General features: G+C 39.4%; 1 non-coding gene across 1 annotated transcript; it reads left to right on the plus strand.

The window, feature by feature from the left end:
• The first annotated feature begins 1,121 nt into the window (after positions 1–1,121).
• On the plus strand, positions 1,122–1,229 carry LOC130953561 (small nucleolar RNA R71). The gene has a single exon (XR_009075731.1). It is a non-coding gene; the product is annotated as a small nucleolar RNA R71 (small nucleolar RNA).
• Positions 1,230–16,038: the final 14,809 nt, after the last annotated feature.

Here is a 16,038-nt window from a genome sequence, read left to right on the forward strand (position 1 = left end):
GAAAACTTCCCAGGATCCTGCCTCTTTTGAGGCAGTTTCTGCCTAGACAAGTTATCCAGTTCTTTGGTGAGCAAGGGAGGTTCATCTTCCCAAGTCTCATTTCCAAATAACTTGTCATTTAGCTCCATGATTGCTCCAAGGTATTTAGCAACTTGCTCTTCAGTGACATACTCATCCTCTTCAGAGGAAGAATACTCATCAGAGCTCATGAAAGGCAGTAGTAAGTCCAAGGGAATCTCTATGGTCTCAGTTTTGAGCCTCAGATTCCCAAGGTTCCTCATTGGGGAACTCACTGGAGGCCAGTGCACGCCCATTGAGGTCTTCCTTAGTGGCGTTCACTGCCTCTTCTTCCTCCCAGAATTCGGCCATATTGATGGCTTTGCACTCTCCTTTTGGATTTTCTTCAGTGTTACTTGGGAGAGTGCTTGGAGGAAGTTCAGTAATTTTCTTGCTCAGCTGACCCACTTGTCCTTCCAAGTTTCTAATGGAGATCTTGTTTCATTCATGAAACTTTGAGTGTCTTTATTAGATCAGAGACCATGGTTGCTAAGTCAGAATTATTCTGCTTAGAACTCTCTGTCTGTTGCTGAGAAGATGATGGAAAAGGCTTGCTATTGCTAAGCCTGTTTCTTCCACCATTATTATTGAAACCTTGTTGAGGTCTCTCTTGATTCTTCCATGAGAGGTTTGGGTGATTTCTCCATGAAGAATTATAGGTATTACCATAGGGTTCTCCTAGGTAATTCACCTCTTCCATGGAAGGGTTCTCAGGATCATAGGCTTCTTCCTCAGATGAAGCATCCTTAGTACTGTTTGGTGCATTTTGCATTCCAGACAGACTTTGAGAATCAAATTGACTTGTTGAGTCAATATTTTGTTCTGAGCCAATATGGCATTCAGAGCATCAATCTCAAGAACTCCTTTCTTCTGACCAGTCCCATTGTTCACAGGATTCCTTTCAGAAGTGTACATGAATTGGTTATTTGCAACCATTTCAATCAGTTCTTGAGCTTCTGCAGGCGTCTTCTTCAAATGAAGAGATCCTCCTGCAGAGCTATCCAAAGACATCTTGGATAGTTCAGAGAGACCATCATAGAAATACCTATGATGCTCCATTCAGAAAGCATGTCTGAAGGACATCTCCTGATTAATTGTTTGTATCTTTCCCAAGCTTCATAGAGGGATTCTCCATCCTTTTGTCTAAAGGTTTGGACTTCCACTCTAAGCTTACTCCATCTTTGTGGTGGAAAGAATTTTGCCAAGAAGGCATTGACTAGCTTTTCCCAAGAGTCCAGGCTTTCTTTAGGTTGAGAATCCAACCATATTCTAGCCCTGTCTCTTACAGCAAAAGGGAATAGCATCAGCCTATAGACCTCAGGGTTAACCCCATTAGTCTTGACTGTCACAGATTTGCAAGAACTCAGCTAAAAACTGATGAGGATCTTCCATTGGAAGTCCATGGAACTTGCAATTCTGTTGCATTAGAGAAACTAATTGAGGCTTTAGCTCAAAGTTGTTTGCTCCAATGGCAGGGATAGAGATGCTTCTCCCATAGAAATCAGGAGTAGTGCAGTAAAGTCACCAAGCACCTTCCTTGCATTGTTGGCATTGTTGTTGTTTTCGCTGCCATGTCTTCTCCCTTGAAGAATTCGGTCAAGCCCTCTAAAGAGAGTTGTGCTTTGGCTTCTCTTAGCTTTCTCTTCAAGGTCCTTTCAGGTTCAGGATCAGCTTCACAAGAATGCCTTTGTCTCTGCTTCTGCTCATAAGAAATAGAAAAGAAGAAGAGAATGTGGAATCCTCTATGTCACAGTATAGAGATTCCTTGAAATGTCAGAGGAAAAGAGAAATAGTAAGAAGAAGGAGAATTCGAATTTTAATAGATAAAATTCGAATTGTGCATTTAGAAGGAGTAGTACTCCATAAATAGAAGGATGTGGGAAGGAGGGAAGAGAATTTTCGAAAATTCAATTAAAAAATTTGAAAACATTTTGAAAAATGTTAATTGATTTTCGAAAATCAAAGTGGAAAGAGATAAAGTGATTTTTGAAAAAGATTTTGAAATTAGAAATTAAAAGATTTGATTGAGAACTATTTTGAAAAAGATGTGGTTAAAAAGATTTAATTAAAAGTTATGGGTTTAAAAAGATGTGATTGAGAAGATATGATTTGAAAACATTTTTAAAGATATGATTTGAAAACAATTTGAAAAGATATGATTTTGAAAATTGATGACTTGCCTAACAAGAAAAGATATGATTGAAACATTTAAACCTCTCTCAACAGAAAAGGCAACAATCTTGTGATGTTCAATCAAATCATTAATTGTTGGTAAGTATCTTTTAAAAGGAAAGAAATTGAATTTGAAAACATTTGATTGAAAAGATTTGATTTGAAAAAGATTTGATTTGAAAAACTAAGAAAAATTGATTTTGAAAACAAAATCTTCCCCCTGGCACCATCCTGGCGTTAACGCCCAGAATGGTATACATTCTGGCGTTTAACGCCCAAAATGCACCCCTTTTGGGCGTTAAACGCCCAACCAGGTGCCCTGGCTGGCGTTTAAACGCCAGTCTGCCTTCTTCACTGGGCATTTTTGAATGCTCAGCTTTTTCTGTATAATTCCTCTGCAGTTGGTTCTGAATCTTCAATTCCTTGTATCATTGACTTGAAAAGACTCAAATTAAAAATATTTTTTGGATTTTTCTATTAATCAAAATGCAACAGAATCAAATAACAATGCATGCAAGACACCAAACTTAGCAGTTTGTGCACTACTGACACTAACAATATGAGAATGCATATGAGACACACAAAATACTTCAAGTCAATAGAATTCAAGATCAAACAAGAAATATATGCATGAATTCGAAAATTATAACAAAAACATGCATTTGACACTAAACTTAAGATGAGACTCTAGACTCAAACAAGAAACATAAAATCTTTTTGGTCTTTTTATGGTTTTATAAATTTTTTTTTTGTGTTTTTCGAAAATTAAGTGGAAAAAGGCATCAAAATTCTTAATGAGAATTCCAGGAATCAGTGCAATGCTAGTCTAAGACTCCGGTCCAGGAATTAGACATGGCTTCACAGCCAGCCAAGCTTCCAAGGAAAGCTTCGGTCCAAAACACTAGACGTGACCAAAGGTCAGCCAAATCTTAGCAAATCACTGCTCCAAGAGCAAGATTGATACGAAATCAACAAGCTCTTGTGGTGATAAGTTGAAACCTCGGTCCAATCAGATTAGACATGGCTTCTCAGCCAGCCAGATTTCAACAAATCATCATGAAACTCTAGAATTCACCTTCAAGAATTTCGAAAAAAAATACCTAATCTAAGCAACAAGATGAACCGTCAGTTGTCCAGCCTAAACAATCCCGGGCAATAACACCAAGAACTTGATGTTGTTGCCGGATCTTGGCATCTGATGTTACCACAAGCTTGCTCAAAACATGAACAATCCCCGGCAACGGCGCCAAAAACTTGGTGCGCGAAATTGTGAACAATACTTTTTCACAACTCAAATAATCCCCGGTAATGGCTCCAAGAACTTGGTGCGCCTAATACCATGGCATTACACAACTTCGCACAACTAACCAGCAAGTGTACTGGGTCGTCCAAGTAATAAAACCTTACGTGAGTAAGGGTCGATCCCACGGAGATTGTTAGTATTGAAGCAAGCTATGGTCATCTTGTAAATCTTAGTCAGGCAGACTCAAATGTATATGATGATGATGAACGAAAATAACAGAAAAGGTAAAGATAGAGATACTTATGTATATCATTGGTGTATGAGCTTCAGACAAGTGTATGAAGATGCCTTCCCTTCCGTCTCTCTGCTTTCCTACAGTCTTCATCCAATCCTTCTTACTCCTTTCCATGGCAAACTTGTGTAGGGTCTCACTGTTGTCAGCAGCTACCTCCCATCCGCGCAGTGAAAGCTAATGCAGAGCACTCTGTCACAGTGCCGCCAATCACCGGTTTGGTTCCCTCCCCTACCGGAATAGAATCACTCTTTTGCGTCTGTCACTAACGCCCAGTAGGTTACAGGTTTGAAGCACGTCACAGTCATTCAGTCATTGAATCCTACTCAGAACACCACAGACAAGGTTAGACCTTCCGGATTCTCTTGAATGCCGCCATCAGTTCTTGCCTATACCACGAAGACTCTGATCTCATGGAATGGCTGGCTCATTTGTCAGACGAGCACTCGGTTGTCAGGCGATCAACCATGCATCATGCAATCAGAAATCCAAGAGATATTCACTAAAGCCTTGAATGCTTGTAGAACAAGAATGGTTGTCAGTCATCTTGTTCATAGGTTGAAGAACAAGTGATATCTTAGATAAAGAACAAGCGGAGTTGAATGGAAGAACAATAGTAATTGCATTAATACTCGAGGTACAGCAGAGCTCCACACCCTTAATCTATGGTGTGTAGAAACTCCACCGTTGAAAATACATAAGAACAAAGGTTAGGCATGGCCGAATGGCCAGCCTCCCAAAGGTCTAAGATAGCATAAAACAAAGATAGCTACTCAGATGTCGTCTCTCTAGACTCTCTGACTCAATAGTAAAAGGTCCTACTTATAGAAAACTATTACATAGATGAGTAAATGACATAAAAATCCACTTCCGGGCCCACTTGGTGTGTGCTTGGGCTGAGCAATCAAGGAAATTCGTGTAGAGACGTTTTCTGGAGTTAAACGCCAGCTCCCATGCCAGTTTGGGCGTTTAACTCCAACTTTTAATCCTGTTCCGGCGTTTAACGCTGGAATTTCTGAGGCCGGATTGCTTCGCGGGTTTGGGCCATCAAATCTTGGATAAAGTATGGACTATTATATTGCTGGAAAGCCCTGGATGTCTACTTTCCAACGCCGTTGAGAGCGCGCCAATTGGGCTTCTGCAGCTCCAGAAAATCCACTTCGAGTGCAGGGAGGTCAGAATCCAACAGCATCTGCAGTCCTTTTTGGTCTCTGAATCAGATTTTTGCTCAAGTCCCTCAATTTCAGCCAGAAAATACCTGAAATCACAGAAAAACACACAAACTCATAGTAAAGTCCAGAAAAGTGAATTTTAAATAAAACTAATAAAAATATACTAAAATCTAACTAAAAGATATCAAAAACATACTAAAAACAATGCCAAAAAGTATACAAATTATCCGCTCATCATCCATACTTTATTCGTGATTAGATTACGTAAACTGGCGCTCAACGCCAGTTCCATGCTGCATTCTGGAGTCAAACGCCAAAAACACGTCACAAACTAGAGTTGAACGCCAAAAACACGTTACAACTTGGCGTTCAACTCCAAAAGAAGCCTCTGCATGTGTAAAGCTCGAGATCAGCCCAAGCACACACCAAGTAGTCCCCGAAAGTGGATTTCTGCATTAATTACTTACTTCTGTAAACCCTAGTAGCTAGTCTAGTATAAATAGGACATTTTTACTATTGTATTAGACGTCTTTGACCATTCGGCCTTCTTGACCACGTTACATTTTTGGTCTCAATTTTATTCTACTATTCATCTTAGGAGGCTATTGATCACATTTTTGGGGGCTGGCCATTCGGCCATGCCTGAACCACCATCACTTATGTATTTTCAACGGTGGAGTTTCTACACACCATAGATTAAGGGTGTGGAGCTCTGCCGTACCTCAAGTTTTAATGCAATTACTACTATTTTCTATTCAATTCAGTTTATTCTTGTTCTAAGATATTCGTTGCACTTTAACATGATGAATGTGATGATCCATGACACTCATCATCATTCTCACCTATGAACGCGTGACTGACAACCACTTCCGTTCTACCTTAGACCGGGCGCATATCTCTTGGATTCTTTAATCAGATTCTTCGTGGTATAAGCTAGAATTGATGGCGGCATTCATGAGAATCTCGAATGTCTAAACCTTGTCTGTGGTATTCCGAGTAGGATTCCGGGATTGAATGACTGTGACGAGCTTCAAACTCGCGATTGTTGGGCGTGATGACAAATGCAAAAGAATCATTGGATTCTATTCCGGCATGATCGAGAACCGACAGATGATTAGTCATGCTGTGACAGAGCATTTGGACCATTTTCACTGAGAGGATGGGATGTAGCCATTGACAACAGTGATACCCTACATACAGCTTGCCATGGACAAGAGTAAGAAGGATTGGATGAAGACAGTAGGAAAGCAGAGATTCAGAAGGAGCATAGTATCTTCATACGCCTATCTGAAATTCCCATCGATGATCTACATAAGTATTTTTATCTTTATTTTCTGTTTATTTATTATTATTATTCGAAAACTCCACAACCATTTATTATCCGCCTGACTGAGATTTACAAGATGACCATAGCTTGCTTCATACCAACAATCTCCGTGGGATCGACCCTTACTCACGTAAGGTTTATTACTTGGACGACCCAGTGCACTTGCTGGTTAGTTGAGCGAAGTTGTGAAATTTTGTTTAGACGATAGTATTGAGCACCAAGTTTTTGAGGCCATTACCGGGGAATCAATTTCGAACAACAATTTAAGTATGAATCACAATTTTGTCCACCAAGTTTTTGGCGCTGTTGCCGGGGATTGTTCGAGTATGGACAATTGACGGTTCATCTTGTTGCTCAGATTAGGTAATTTTCTTTTTTATTTTCTTTTCAAAAAGTTTTCAAAAATATTTTTCAAAATTTTCCCTTTGTTTTCGAAAAATCCTTCAGAGTTTTTAAGATTGAATTATAGAGTTTCAAAATGGTATGCTGAAGCTTGGCTGGCCATCAAGCTTTAGACTAACCTGGTATGATTCCTGGGATTTTGATTGAGGACTTTGAATTCATTACTTCCTTTTTCCTATATGTTTTTCGAAAAATATAAAATAAAATACAAAAAAATTCATAAAATCATAAAAACTAAAAATATTTTGTGTTTCTTGTTTGAGTCTAGTGTCATATTTTAAGTTTGGCGTCAATTGCATATTCATCTTGTTCTTGCATTTTTCGAAAATTCATGCATTCATAGTGTTCTTCATGATCTTCAAGTTGCTCTTGGTAAATCTTCTTGTTTGATCTTTAAATTTTCTTGTTTTGTATTATATGATGTTTTTCATGTGCATTTTTGCATTCATAGTGTCTAAGCATTAAAGATTTCTAAGTTTGGTGTCTTGCATGTTTTCTTTGCATAAAAACATTTTCAAAATCATGTTCTTGATGTTCATCATGATCTTCAAAGTGTTCTTGGTGTTCATCTTGACATTCATAGTGTTCTTGCATGCATCATGTGTTTTGATTCATAATTTTCATGTTGTGAGTCATTTTTTATGTTTTTCTCTTTCATAATTAAAAATTCAAAAATCAAAAAATTTATCATCTTTTCCTTTTTTCTCTCAAAATTTCAAAAATTTGAATTGACTTAGTCAAAAAAATTTAAAATTAGTTATTTCTTGTAAGTCAAGTCAAATTTTCAAATTTTAAAAATCTTATCTTTTCAAAACTTTTTCAAAAATTAAATCTTTTTTCATTTTTCTTATTAATTTACGAAAATCCTTTAAAATATTTTTCAAAAATCTTTTTCTTAGTTTTATCTTTATTTTCAAAAATTATGCTAACAATTAATATGATTGATTCAAGAATTTGAAGTTTGTTACTTTCTTGTTAAGAAATGTTCAATCTTTAAATTCTAAAATCATATCTTTTAGTTTCTTGTTAGTCAAGTAATTAATTTTAATTTTAAAAATTAAATCTTTTCCAACCATATCTTTTTAATCATATCTTTTTCAAAATTTTATCTTTTTAAAAAAAAATTGATTTCAAAATATCTTCTTATCTTCTTATCTTTTCAAAATTGACTTTCAAATCTTTTTCAACTAATTATTTGACTTTTTGTTTATTTCTTATCTTTTTCAAAACCACCTAACAACTTTTCTCTCTCTAATTTTCGAAAATACCTCCCTCTCTAATGTTCAGACCTTCAAACAAAAAGATGGTGAATCCCTCTATGAAGCTTGGGAAAGATACAAGCAGATGACCAAAAGATGTCCTTCTGACATGTTTTCAGAATAGATGATAAACCATTATTTTATGGTTTATATTATGTTTAATTATGTGGTTTTATCATGATCCTTACCCACTTATTCATTAATTTAGCATGCATTTATATTTCCTTCCTGAAATTATTACATGGTTGAAAACTGCTTCCTAGAGACTTTTTAATTATGCATTTTAGTTCTCCTTTATCCCATTCGATGCCGTGACCTGTGTGTTAAGTGTTTCAGGCTTTATAGGGCATGGATGAGTTGGAGATTAGGAAGAAAGCTAGCAAAAATGGAAAGAACACAAGAAATTGAGGAGGTAATCAGCAGGAAGTAACACGGCCGCATGGCTCACGCGTTCGCGCAAAAGAGGAAAAATTGCAGTGACGCGGCCGCATGGCTCACACGACCGCGTGGAATGGAAAAGCACAAGTGACGCGGAGGCGTAGACGACGCGAACGCGTGGAAGGGAAAAACGCGAATGACGCGTCCGCATGGATGACGTGATCACATGACGTGCACGACCTGTAGAATCTGCAGATTCTATTGGGGGCGATTTTGGGCCCTATTTTGACCCAGTTCTCCACCCAGAATAGCAGACTAGAGCCAGAGAACATGCAGAAACCAGAGAACATTCATTCTACACAGTTTTAGTATTAGATCTTGTTTTTTTACTCCTCCTCTAGGTTTTTCTCTCTACACATTGATAATCTTAGGATTTTATTTTTCTCTCACTTTTTGCATTGGGATACTGAGAAGAGTTATTACCTCATCAAGACTTCGTCATTCTAGTTCGTTTTCTTTACTTGGCGTTACTCTTCCATGTCCTTTTCTTTGTTAATTTTACCATTGGAATATTATTAGGATTTATTTAATACAAGGATTACTTTTATTTTTATTTGATTATTTTGATTTTTATTTACAATGTCTTTCTTTAATTCCTTTTCATATGTCATGAATTTTACATTCACAATGAACGAGTAGTTCCCTAACTTGATGGGGAGTTGATTGGAAGGAACCAACTGAGTTGGAAGACTTGAAAGAAAAATTGTAATTGGGTTATTGTTGCCTTGCCCTCTAGTCACTAACACCAATCCCTTTTAATTAAGTTGATTGCAACTTGTGAATGGGCATAACATCCCAACTTGTTTAACTTTCCCTTACCTAGTAAGAGATAACTAAACGGGATAACCTTTAATTATCAATTAATCTAGAGAGTAATCCAACAATAGCGGAACTTCCAACTAATCAACTCCCAATCAAGGCTTTTATTTACATTATTCAAATTCTCCTATTTTATTTCCTATTTACTCAACTCAAACCTTTTTGAAAACATCTGATTAATAAAATAGCACACTTTTCTGCAACTCATTGGGAGACGACCTGGGATTCATACTCCTAGTATTTTAAAATTTAAATTTCTGTGACACCTTTCTAAATTGATAAGTGGATTTCTGGTGAGTTAAGAACTATACTTGCAACGTACACATTTTAATAATTTTTAATTCATCAATTTCCGCCCCATCAATTTTTGGCACCGTTGCCGGGGAGTTGCAACAGTGTGTTAATTTATTGATTGGTATTTATTTTTATTGCAATTTTTTTCTTTTTCATTCTATCACTATGAACTGTACGTTTCTTTCGTTAAATGACGCGTTCGCTTCCTGATCCAGGCTTGCCAGCATTTGACCCTGAAATTGAAAGAACTCTTTCACATATAAGGCGAGCTAGGCGCAGGCGACTCCTCTTTGAGGACGAACCTGAATCGTCATTTAAGGAAGAAACAAACCCCCTTTCTACTGATCCAGTTCATTTACGTGCAGGTGACATGGCAGCGCCCAGAAGAGTCACCATCCAGGAGGAAGGAGCCCCTGATTTTACGCTCCAACCATTCCAGGAACACCACGCAGCAGTAGTTGTAGATTTTGAAATAAAGTCTTCACTACTCAACTTGATGCCCAAATTTCATGGCTTACCTGCTCAAGAGCCTATCAAGCATCTTAGAGATTTCCAGACCGCTTGCTCTACTGTTAAGCGTGATGGCGCTGATGAAGTTTCTATTCTATTAAAAGCCTTCCCGTTTTCTTTGGAGGGAAAGGCAAGAGAGTGGTACTACACTCAACCCAGAGAAACTATTTCCAACTGGGATACACTTAGGAGAGAATTTCTGGATAAATTCTTTCCAGCTAAAGTTGCTAATAAGCTAAGGAAGGACATGTCTATGATCGTTCAAGATGAATCTGAGACCCTCTATGAATACTTGGAACGTTTCAATAAACTTCGAGATGCATGTCCCCATCATATGATTGATAAGATAGTTTTGCTCGGTTACTTTACACAGGGTCTGAGATCTCAAGATAGGACCACACTGAAAGGTGCTTACAATGGTTCTATGAAAAAGTACAAGACTACGGACGAAGCATTGAAATTGATCAGAGACTTAGCTGACTCTACTAGGAATCATAGGCAGAGACAAAGTCGGTCAAGAGCTGTTGCAGAGGTATCCAATAATACAGAGACTACTGCTATAGCCCAGAGTCTATGAGAAATGACTAACTTACTGAAGCAGATGCAACTGAATCAACAACAACCTCAGCAAGTTTAGCCTTCTCCACCACAGCACAACCAGCAGTTAGTTCCACAAAGAGTGTGCGGCATCTGTGCAGATTATAGTCACTATACCGATAAGTGTCCACAGCTCCAACCAGAAGACAATACTGTAGCAGCCACTAACAACTTTCATGACCGCCCCAATCAAGGGTACAATCAAGGTGGCAATTATAACCAAGGATGGCAGTATAACTCTAACCAAGGTTAGAGAAATAATTCTAACCTGGGTTAGAGGGACAATTCTAACAGAGGAGGCAGAGATAACAATGGAAATCAGAGGTGGAATAACAATAATAATTTCAGGCAGCAGAATCATACTCAGTCCTACAGAGCACCTCATTTGAGACAACCTCAAGCATCTCAGCAGACCTCTCAGATCACTTACCCCTCTCCATCTCCTAATGATGAATTATTACAAGCTATTGATCGGAGGTAACAGGCCATGGAAAACAACCTTACTTCTACTCTGAATGGTTTGAATTCTACTTTGCAAGCCCTTGTCTCATAGATTGGATCAATGAACAACTCCAACAACCAGTCCTCAAGCTCTGGTGGACTCCCCTCTCAACCATTACCCAACCCAAAGGGTGGTATCAATGCCATCACCCTAAGGTCTGGAACCACACTGCAGGAGAGAAATCAGGAGGAGCCAAGCCCACCAAAACACACCTCAGCTGAAGAGGTAGTAGAATTAGAAGATGTTGAAGAGGAAGAAGACATACAGGACATAACTGAGAAAGAAGAAGCTCAACCACAGGAGGAAGCACCAAAAGGCGCAGACACTGCAGAAAACACCACTCCCATTCCATTTCCACAACTTGCAAGGAAGCCCAGGAAGCAGTTGGAACTTGACTCCAAAATGGTAGAAATCTTCAAAAAGGTTGAGGTAACTGTTCCCCTTTTTGATGTCATTCAACAGGTACCTAAATATGCAAAGTTTCTAAAAGATTTGTGCAAACATAAAGACAAAATTAATGAATTAGAAACTATTCCTTTAGGAAGTTCTATATCTGCTTTAATGGGAAATTTACCTGAAAAATGTAGTGATCCAGGTCCTTGTATAGTTAGTTGTACTATTGGTGGTGTAGTAATTTATGACTGCATGTGTGATTTAGGAGCATGTGTTAGTATAATGCCCTTATCTGTATATGATGTTTTAAGGCTCCCTCCTTTAAAAAGGTCGGCAGCTCATTATGTGTTGGCAGATAAAAGCATTATTACAGTAGCTGGAGTTGCTGAAGATGTTTTGGTGAACATTAAAGGGCTCACATTTCCCACTGATTTCTATATCTTGGAGATGCCCAATAATGACTCAGATAAGCCATCATCAATCCTACTTGGCAGACCATTCCTAAAGACATCAAGATTCAAATTAGATGTTTTTTCAGGAACATATTCTTTTGAAATAGATGGCCGAATAGTAATCTTCAATTTGAATGGAGTCACGAACAACCCTCCAGAAGATCATTCTATCTTTCAGTGTGATATCATAGATGAAACTGTAGCTGAAATTCACCAGGAAGAGCTGGAAGAAAATTACACAGAACAAAGTCCAAGTGTGGGGACTCTATTAACTAACAATAAGGATACTTCGACATTTTCACAAATTCCAGACAATCCAGAGCCTGCCCATGACCAGAAGATAGAGTTAAAACCTCTCCCTCCACATCTCAAATACGCTTATCTTGAAGATGAGCAGAAGTTTCCAGTTATTATTGCACAGGATCTCACTCCTGAACAGGAAGAGCAGTTACTTAATGAACTGAGAAAGCACAAGAAAGCAATTAGATGGAGTTTGGCAGACATAGTAGGCATCAACCCTCAAGTATGTGAGCACAGAATATTCTTAGAGGAAGGAGCAAGACCTGTCCACCAACCCCAAAGAAGACTGAATCCCACTATTTTAGAAGTTGTCAAAAAGGAAGTGACCAGACTATTGGAAGCAGGTATCATCTATCCCATTTCAGATAGTGAATGGGTTAGCCCAGTACAAGTGGTGCCCAAGATGTCTAGAGTCACTACAGTGAAGAATGAGCATGGAGAGCTCATAGCAACCAGAGTACAGAACGCTTGGAGAGTCTGCATTGATTACAGACGTCTCAACCAAGCTACTCGCAAGGATCACTACCCACTTCCATTCATTGATCAAATGCTGGATCGCCTGTCAGGTAAATCACATTATTGCTTTCTAGATGGTTACACATGTTATTTCCAGATTCATATAGCTCCTGAGGATCAGGAAAAGACTACTTTTACATGTTCTTTTGGGACTTATGCTTACAAGAGAATGCCCTTTGGTTTGTGCAATGCACCAGCTACTTTCCAGAGGTGCATGATGAGTCTTTTCTTTGATCTTATTGAGGACTGTATGGAGGTCTTTATGGATGATTTTAGCATTTATGGTGATTCTTTTAGCCTTTGCTTAGATGGATTATCTAGAGTATTGGATAGATGTGTCAATACAAACCTTGTATTAAATTTTGAAAAATGTCATTTTATGGTTAAACAAGGGATTGTACTAGGACATGTTGTATCTAATACTGGTATTTCTGTAGACCCAGCAAAGGTGAATGTTATTTCTAGTTTACCTTACCATTCCTCTATGAGGGAAGTCTGTTCGTTCCTTGGCCATGCAGGTTTTTACAGGAGATTTATTAAGGACTTTAGTAAGGTAGCACTTCCCTTATCCAGATTACTGCAGAAGGATATTGAGTTCGAGTTCAGTGAGGATTGCAAACAAGCGTTTGATAAGCTGAAGACCAACCTGACTCAAGCTCCAATTGTGAGAGGACCAGACTGGAGCCACCCGTTTGAAATCATGTGCGATGCTTCCAACCATGCAATAGGAGCAACGCTGGCTCAGTGTGAAGGTAAGGATCCTTTTGTTATTGCTTATACGTCTAAGACTTTAGACGCTGCCCAGTCCAATTATACTACTACTGAGAAAGAGCTTCTTGATATTATTTTTGCTCTGGATAAATTCCGAGCTTATTTACTTGGTACTAGAGTAGTAGTGTATTCAGACCATGCAGCTTTAAAGTATCTATTAGCTAAAAAGGAGTCCAAACCAAGGCTCATACGTTGGATACTGCTATTACAAGAATTTGATTTAGAAATAAAGGATAGAAGTGGTAACCAGAAACTAGTGGCAGACCACTTGAGTCACCTTGAGCACATTAAGGATGATTCTACTCCTATAGATGATAATTTCCCATTGGATAACTTGCAAGCAGTATCTGAAGTAGCCCCTTGGTACGCACCTGTAGCTAATTATCTAGTTAGCCGCACATTCCCTCCACACTTTTCTAAGCATCAAAGGGACAAGCTGAAAAGTGAGTCTAAATATTATATATGGGATGACCCATATTTGTGGAGATGTGGCGCTAATCAGGTAATTAGATGTTGTGTGCCTCAATCAGAATTCCAGTCCATTTTAGAGGCCTGTCACTCGTCTGAGAGTGGAGGACATTTTGGCCCTCAAAGAACAGCTAGAAAGATTTTAGACTGTGGATTTTGGTGGCCTACTCTTTTTAGAGACGCTGCTGAGTTTTGTAAATCTTGTCTTCCATGCCAAAAATTTGGTAATATATCCAGGAGGGATGAGATGCCTCAACAAATTATGCTTTTCTGTGAAATTTTTTATGTTTGGGGCATTGACTTCATGGGTCCGTTCCCAAATTCTAATGGTCATTTTTATATAATGTTAGCTGTGGAAGCAATTCCTACCCGCACTGATGATGCTAACACTGTTGTTTCCTTTGTGAGAAACCATATTATTTGCCGCTTTGGATCACCACGAGCAATCGTGAGCGATCAAGGCACCCATTTTTGTAACAGGAGACTAACAGAGTTAATGAAGAAGCATGGGATAATTCATAAGGTTGCAACAGCATACCATCCTCAAACCAATGGGCAAGCCGAGGTGTCAAATAGAGAGATAAAGCGTATCTTGCAGAAGATAGTCAAATCTCATAGAAAAGACGGGAGCACCAGACTACAAGATGTACTATGGGCATACAGGACAGCATATAAAACTCCCATTGGGATGAGTCCTTTCCGCTTAGTTTATGGAAAAGCTTGTCATCTCCCAGTTGAAGTAGAGCACAGAGCTTTTTGGGCAGTCAAGGAGTGCAACATGGGAATTGAGCAAGCTGGAGCTGAAAGGAAGCTGCAACTGCAAGAACTGGAGAGCCTTTGCCTAGAAGCTTATGAGAACTCAAGAATATACAAGGAGAAGATGAAGGCTGTACATGATCAGCACATCAAGAGAAAATAGTTCCAACCTCGGGATTTAGTCCTCCTTTACAAATCTCGATTGAGGCTCATGCTAGGCAAGTTGAGATCAAGATGGGAAGGTCCATATAGAGTAGAGACGGCCGAACCATACAGAGTTTATCAGCTCAGCCACCCTTCAAGCTCTAAACTTATCAAAGTTAATAGACAACGTCTGAAGCTGTACCATGGAGAGAAGATACAGAAAAATAAGGAACTTGAGATCTTCTTCTTGGAAGACCCCCACACGCCAGAAGATTGAGCTAGTGGAGCGTCCAACTTACGGACGTTAAAGCAAAGTGCTAGGTGGGAGACAACCCACCATGGTATGATCGTTCTTTTCTTCCTATCTTTAGTTTTTCCTAGTCAATAACTCTTCTCTTTATCAGTACCTTCATGCATCTGCATTTGCATATTTTTATTAAAAAAAAGGGGCCGCGCGATGCGATCGCACCCGCGACGCGTCCGCGTCGCAAGGAGAATTGAGAAAATAAAAAATGAACAGAGAGTTTCGCTGGAGCATGGTTGGAGGCATGCCAATGGCACAAATTGTCCCACGCGGCCGCGTCGCTGACGCGTCCGCGTCACATGGGATTCCTGGCCTCCCACGCAACCGCGTGCCCCACGCGGCCACGTGCCCTGATTTCCGATGTCAAAAGGGGTGCACAACAAAATATTGTGCGAGAGTGGTGCTGGATTGGTGCTGGACGCATCATCCCTACCATGCGACCGCGTCGCTGATGCGTCCGCGTCATCCCTTATAAAGCCCACTCACGCGATCGCATGTCCCACGCGATCGCGTCACCCCAAATTTGGCAAATATATCAATTTGAACAGAGAGTTGTGCAGGCACGAGGCTGCCCTCGCGCCAGAAGCACAATACGGGTCACGCGATCGCGTGGCCGACGCGACCGCGTCAACTGAACTAAAGCGCAATCACGCGAACGCGTGCTCCACGCGGCCGCGTCGCTTGCGCCGCACAGCTCCACCAAAACTGCCAGAATATCTTATCTTTCTCTCCTCCAAATCCTAATTTTTCTTTTCCCTCCTTATTTCTTCCTCCTCCTTTCTCCCTTCTATCTCACCTTTCACTCTCTCTTTCTCTCACCTCCATTAACAAGGTTTTATTTTCTTCTTCC

Source organism: Arachis stenosperma, chromosome 9 (genome assembly GCF_014773155.1).
Source record: "Arachis stenosperma cultivar V10309 chromosome 9, arast.V10309.gnm1.PFL2, whole genome shotgun sequence".
Classification (NCBI taxonomy): domain Eukaryota; kingdom Viridiplantae; phylum Streptophyta; class Magnoliopsida; order Fabales; family Fabaceae; genus Arachis; species Arachis stenosperma.